The sequence below is a fragment of the Macrobrachium rosenbergii genome, chromosome 50 (genome assembly GCF_040412425.1).
Source record: "Macrobrachium rosenbergii isolate ZJJX-2024 chromosome 50, ASM4041242v1, whole genome shotgun sequence".
In the NCBI taxonomy this organism is placed as follows: Eukaryota; Metazoa; Arthropoda; class Malacostraca; order Decapoda; family Palaemonidae; genus Macrobrachium; species Macrobrachium rosenbergii.
Window position 1 is genome coordinate 12,468,252 of NC_089790.1, and position 7,341 is coordinate 12,475,592.

Here is a 7,341-nt window from a genome sequence, read left to right on the forward strand (position 1 = left end):
ATAGCACTACTCCCTTACAGGGATTAAGGAATGAAGGAATGGCAACATATAAGGGAAAGGAGCAAGAATGGAGCAATATAACATTTATTAAAGTAATCAGATATATAACTCTAGGTACACACATGAAAATGCAAAGCAGTAAAAAGAATATATTATGAATCCAGGTAGACCTTCACTTAGGACTAGCTAGTAGTTTTAAAGTGTTTTCTGAATGTTAATCCTTCCCTGCTACATTCAGCCACAACAGCTTGCTAACTTTCAACAATAATAAAACAAGTAGAAGTAAAGTAAAAGCAGGAGTAGTGCACTACAAACACAATGAATAAGAGGTGTACATTACTATTTATGATGCTACTCTTAAATCACGATGGACACTTATTACCCATGCAGGTATAAAGTTGTAGTTGTAGTTGGGAATGCAGAAATAAGATTAAACAGCAACTCAAAGAAACCTGAAATACATATTTAATACTTAAAAACATATTTAATACTTAAAGGTACATTCATTGTATTGTTCATGTGTGGTTGTGAAACATGACCTTTGATTTTTAATATAGTATATTTGATGTTATTTTTCTAAACACATTACAGTATGATGTTCTCTTTCGGTTACATTAGCTTTAAATACCTTTTTGTTATTCTTATGGTTATATTTAACTCCAGTTAAATATCCACCTCATAAATTTGCCATTGGGTTAGTAGTAAATTTTAGAACCATTTGCACGAATTACTACAGTACTTTTTGTTTGCGCTACTTAGTCGTATTTTGTCATTTTCCCTGTGGTTAGGTTTATTATAGTTTGTATAGTATGTGTCAAGGCTAACCATATCAATTTACATCTGCCTAATCCTGCAGTAAGCAGCTCCTCAGACACACCAAAAGAACAGCTATTCATCACCTGTCATTCCCAGTGTCTGTCAAGCAAGCAACACCTTACTGTCTTTTCTCCCAGATTTTTTTTTTTTTTTTTGCTCGTTTCTCAATAATTCTTGCATCATCTATATTTCTCTTGGAATTTTTATAGGTGTTAATGGTTGGTGCATAGTTCTTTCACACTCGTGGAATATTAGTATATATTTTCCTTTGCTGGCTCTGAGTGCCATTTTATTAGTTAGCGTTCGTTAAGACCAACACAAGTAACACGGCAACACTAATATATAAAACATTGAAATTATGTATTTGAATGAAAGATCGAGCGTCATGCTAAACACTTAAAATTTCTGAAACTGTAAAAGTTCATTAACTATAGTCTTAAACTTTGTCTGCACCAAAATGGATATATATTTTATGTTCCACATCAAAAGGGATATAAATTTTGCTCTGCAACAAAAGGGATAAAAATTTTGTTCCACACCAAAAGGGATATAAATTTTATGTTCTGCAACAAAAGGGATATAAATTTTATGTAATGCACTAAAAGGGATATAAATTTTATGTTCTGCAACAAAAGGGATATAAATTTTGTTTCAACAAAAGGTATATAAATTTTATGTAATGCACCAAAAGGGATATAAATTTCATGTTCTGCACCAAAAGGATATAATTTTATGTTCTGCCCCAAAAGAGAAACAATATGTTCTGCACCAAAAGGGATATAAATTTTATGTAACACACCAAAATGGATATAAATTTTATGTTCCACACCAAAAGGGATACCAAATGTATGTTCCACACCAAAAGGGCTATTTAAATAAAAATGAAAAATTCACCAAATTTTACACCGGTGTTCTTTGAACCTTTCTTCATCATCACACTTTTGAAGTAGACATTTCATAATCTGGTGGATTGTTTTATTTTTATTTATACCCCTTCTGGTGCAGGGTATAAAAGTATATCCCTTTTGCTTTAGGGTATAAAATTTATATCCTTTTTTGTGCCAGATATAAGTTTGAGGCTATAGTTAATGCCCTCTGTTACAGTTTCAGAAAGTTCAGAAAGTTAAGTGTTTATCGCGACATTCAATATTTCATGCATATATGTAATTTCAATGTTTTCAATGTCAGTTTATGCTCTTTCTCCAGTATCTTTAGATAGCTGGAATATTGGGTTATGAATAGATTTAATAATTTTAGAGGTTTCTGTATGTTTGGACATATTACCTGTATTATCAGTTTGGAATTGGCCTTTTCTTCTAGCATAAATACTATAATATTTTACCATTGGTAACATTCTTATTGTATTATATACAAATTACCTTAATATCTTCATGTGATCTTGATATGCTGCATTAATAGTAATGGTGTTGTTATCGTCCTATTCCTTAAATCCTGTTGAATAATAGTGAGATCAGTCACTTGTTATATAAGAATTAAAATATTAGAAAAGTTTGCGTGATATGTTTCCACCACCCTAGTTTTCTAATATAATGTCTGAAGTAGGCCTTGTCAAGGTCTTCCATTGCAGGGCAACTGTTGTTGAGGCTACTAATAAAAGTCAATTGGAGGGGTTTGGAAAAGCTTACCTTTGCTACTTCTTTAAAACTAATAAAAATGGAGCAGAGCTTGTTAACTCCTGGAAGATTTATCGAGGAATGTAATTCCTCCTCCTCTGATGAAGTGTTGGCATTTCATCATTCGTCTTAATTTCATCACTTTTTGTGCTTGTGACACCAAGTGTTGACACTCCTGCTAATATCAGTGTCTCTAGAGACACCAATTCCCACTTTATCTAGTTTAGAGCCCTTTGAAAGCATTCTTATCTTGATCAAAAGAACATTCTCTTGCTTCTTCATCCAATCTGACTTGTAAAATTTCATCTGAGTGTGAGGACAGTAGCCCTTCAAGAGGGGTTATCAGTGTTCTATTAGCTCATGGGAATCTTGTTCTGTGGTGAGGGGCTCCTCACTGTCTTGCAGAAGGGAGATTTTCAGTGAGACACACACACACATTCTCTCTCTCCATTTGCCTGGTGTCCACCAACTCATTATGCCCTATATATTGCCTGTGTGTGGAGTAACACTGCACAAGTCACGCTCCTGGACACACTGGTTAGTCCAATTTTCAAGCCTGAGAGCAATGGGGTCCTCCTTCTTTCACAGCTTGCAGTTACCTGTCTCTCTTATAATATGCATATACTACCAATCAGTCTTGCTTTGACAGTATGAGTCTTCATGCTTCTGTATTTCTCCTGTAATAGGTGAGGCACAGTGTTCAGTACCAAAGCTCACTGTAGCCTACTTAATATGTGGCATGCAGTGTACCCAGCTCTGCCATTCATTGCTAGTGATGTAACCCCATGCACTCACCTGCAGTAGGTTACACGCGCTGTAAACCAACACTGCTGTGTGATAAAGTCTATGAAAACCCCTTGCACACTCGTATCTTTTGCAATAAGCAGCATGCAGTGTTCCAGGGCTCATAGTTGATGGCATAAATCCACCTGTAATAGGTGATGTGCTACTATATGTACAGCAAGATGGTGTGCTGTAGATTACTGATAAATATGTAGTGTGTCCAGCATCAAGCTTTCTAGTGATTACATAGTTCTGTGTATTCACTTGCCTTATGTATAATCATTTACTGCTCAATAGCACTGCTGTCCTGGGATTATTGACAGCTACTCTTTGCTGGCCTGTGTAAGGTAAGGCCTGTCACATCCACTTTCTACTTGTGGCCAATGACATGGATGTCATCTCCATACTCAGGTGAGGTGTATTGTTATTATGGCAGTGGCTCTCATGGATCGTCCCTGTAATATAGAGGTGCTCTACACTGGCCATTCTTTGGCTGCTTCTGTTTTCCTGGCCACAACAGGACTCTTAACAAAACTTCCTTCAAACACGAGGTGACAGACAGTGCCATAAGTTGCCTTTCTTTACTTCTCATCTCTCCAAATGAATGTTACTACAGTTTTCACTTTATTATGCCATCATCTGTGGGTTTTGCCCAGTTTTTGTATTTTTTCAAGACATAACTTGCTCTGACTTAAACAAAATCTTAGGCCTGATTACCTTGGAACGGCTGGAGATCCAATTTCTTCCACAAAGGGGACCATGGAAAAATAGCTGCTACAGTTCTCACATTAGTGTGGTTGTGATGCCATGAAAAGCATAATGTTTTCATTTGTAATCTTTTTTAGCTTCATAGCTCTTCGATTCCTAACAGGAAGTCACATCATCTACTCTAACTTTGAAGTTGTAGAACTTTCCCTTTGGGTGCTAAGGCACAAGTAATCGGTCGTAAGTAGTGGCCGACACGTCCAGCAAGCTGCTTCATGCCCTACCCACCAACAGTTGCTTCACCAGAAATCTGCGATACATCAGTCTACCTACTAAAAGGGGTTAAGAGGCAGATTAAAACTTGGTAGTATCACTGTAAAATATTTCCAAAGGTTTGCTTAAAGTGAGGCAATTCATAAAGATGCTATCAACAGGTAAGTATCCCATACAGCAAGGCTACAGTCTTGAGGGGAAACAGAATATAGCTCAGATGCAAAGGGCGAGACTTAACGTGCACAACCCCCTTCCCACACAAATTTGGTCTGTTACAACTAGGTCAAAGAATTGTATATATTTAGTAATCACCGAGTTAAAATAATCTGATATAAAGGTGACAGACTCATGACAAAAATCATAACAGCAGAAATTTTACTTGTGTAATCAACAACCAGGTAAGGATCCAAACTTATGACATTTATAAAGTTGGGATTCTTGAAATTCAGACAAGCCTTCCCTTACATTCATAATAGTGTATGGCTGAAACTTGAATATATTTTAATTTATAGTTGGGAACCTTGCAAAAAACAAGCATAACATCTTACTAACTCAAGAGAGAGATGTAAACAGTGTAAGGTTCTTCAGTTCTTTGAGTCTCATAACCAAAGATATGAGACTCCAGTGATCCCTGTTGGTTACTTATCCTAACCCATGGCATGTCCAGCATACCTCCATAGAATCCTGGAGGCAACTGAATCTCCTCCTAAAACTTGTAATGATGCAGATTTGTGCTCTTGAGCAGCTAGGACAGACTTCTTTAACATCATTGAATACCAGAAATGTGCCATTCATGGTGTAGAGACTGCAGTGATGCACTTTCTTAATTATCACCCCCAACAAACAAATCCTCTAGCCTTTGTTTCGTAATGTCTAAAAAAAGTGTCTTAGTATTTACATGTTGTCTGCTTTGGATGAGATTTCACCTTTATCAAGACATCACCCATCCTGCTCTTCCTACTCTTGGCAAATTGGACAAGGAAGCTTAGATTTCACCCTTGATCAATGTGGCCATTCTGTGCAGGATTCCAGAATTCAGAAGTGATTCTGGCATGCCCACAAACATAGCTCAAGGATTGGAGCTCTCATCTGCCAAAACCAAAAGGTTCCAAGAAAACCTTGAAGCCCTTAGTGTGGGGCACACCTCAGTTTTTGAGTTGTGGAGCTCTACTTGACAGAGTAATGTATTGCCAGTTCCTAGCGAAGGTAGTGAAGGTTGCTGCCTGAAAAACCTGGTTTAAATTAACACATTTTCATCATGAAGGCCTTCACACCTCAATAGCTATGGAGGCATATTTAAAATGATTGGTTTAGGTTATTAATCAATATTGTTCATAAAACCTGTTTTCTATAGCATATCAATTTACATATTAAAAAATGACCACATCCCAACCCCACATTGCTTGTAGTTAGTCTGGACACCAATGGTAATGACTTTACTACTAATGCCACCAGAGGTGCTACCCAGAGAGATACCTGTCAAGGAATGTTTATGTTCTTTTCTTGTGTATCTGAGGAGCTGTTTACCTTGGGATTAGATAGATAAATTAAAACATTTTTGTTAATCATATATTAGGTTTAGATTAGTGAGAATTCAAATTACCAATTGTAGTAGTCTGCCTTCAATCTCTCAAGATTCTGGACATTTTGCCAATAAATTTGTTGGAATTTGGTGCACTCTTGTAGTAATTACAATTACAACCTTTTTGTTATGTAGGTATAGACAGCAAATATATTGTTGAACAGGAGTCAACTAGAAAAAGTGTGTACTGTAGAATTTTTCATTTCATGAGGCTACACAAAATTGTAGTTATTTTTATAAGAAAATCTAAGCCATTCCTTATAGCATAAAATGAAAATGACTTTACTCTTCCAAGATTCATTCACTCTTCTTTAAGCTGTAGATGTTCTCTTATCAATTTACAATATTTGCCACAAAGTCTTTGAACTATTCAAGGCTTGCATACTTTTAGAAGCTGTCTTACCTCTTAATAAAGTGCAGATTTTGTTAGAATTTAATTTATCCTTTTAGGTTTGGTATGGTCATAATACTTCTTGTGTTACTTCAAGTAATTAATGAATAGTATTTTCAGGTGAGTATTATCTCAGTGGCTGATCTCTGCCAATGTCTATAGTCTCCATTCAATGGCTCATTGAGCTTGAGAAACCATGCCAAGTACCAATCAAAAGGGAGGAGCCAACTCACACTGAATATGTGGAACATGAAAAAATTGTCTCTATACAGTGTACAAACCTCTTTCTTTCACATGCTGAAATAACTGTTTCAGGGGGATAGGGTAGCAATTAGCTTACTCTGTCTAATTTGAGATTTAAGGGTAAACATTATTTCAACACCATCTCTACACCATGGAATTGCATGAGAACACATTACAGCACTGAAAACATGGTTAAAAGTCCAAGGATAAGGAATTACTATTTTGATTCTTATCTCTGCTACCTCCATCAGCCTGGGTTGTGATGGCCAATGTAATGAGTTCTTGTCCAACAGAACATTATGCTACTTAGAACACACACCATGAGGGTTGGGCAAGGTGGTACTGGTCAACAACAATGGAGCACAGGAGCAGGGCATCCTCTGATTGACTGGGCTGTTTGTTTGGAGGACCCACAGCGTCTCTTCTTTCACAGTACATTCAATTTGCTGTGGCCATTACAAGTTCTTAAGGATTACTCGTATTTTACTTCAGGTTTCTAGTGACAGTACATGCATACTGTTGTGCCATTATTACGACAGTCTTGCAGCATTTCTACCAGTGTCTTCATGGAGAACTTCTTAACACTTTAAAGCCTTTGGTAAGCACGTCACCAAACTGCCTGAGACACTATGGCTTCCACTTCAGTCATGACTTTATCAGCAGTAAAAGCTGTACCCACAGTAAAGATAGTGCCAGCAACTATGAATGGCAAAGTGAATGCTCTTCTTTGTAAAAGAAAATTAGCAGCAGTGCCTTCTGTATTATAAGCCTTGAGGAAAGTAGCAGAGCCAAGACAGACTTATCGTCGACTGGCCTAACAACCTGCCTCAGAAAGACCCCAGTGACAAACCTCAAAATGATTGTTATGGATTATGACTGTTTGCCATCTTGCAACAATGGCAGCAATTTAAGCA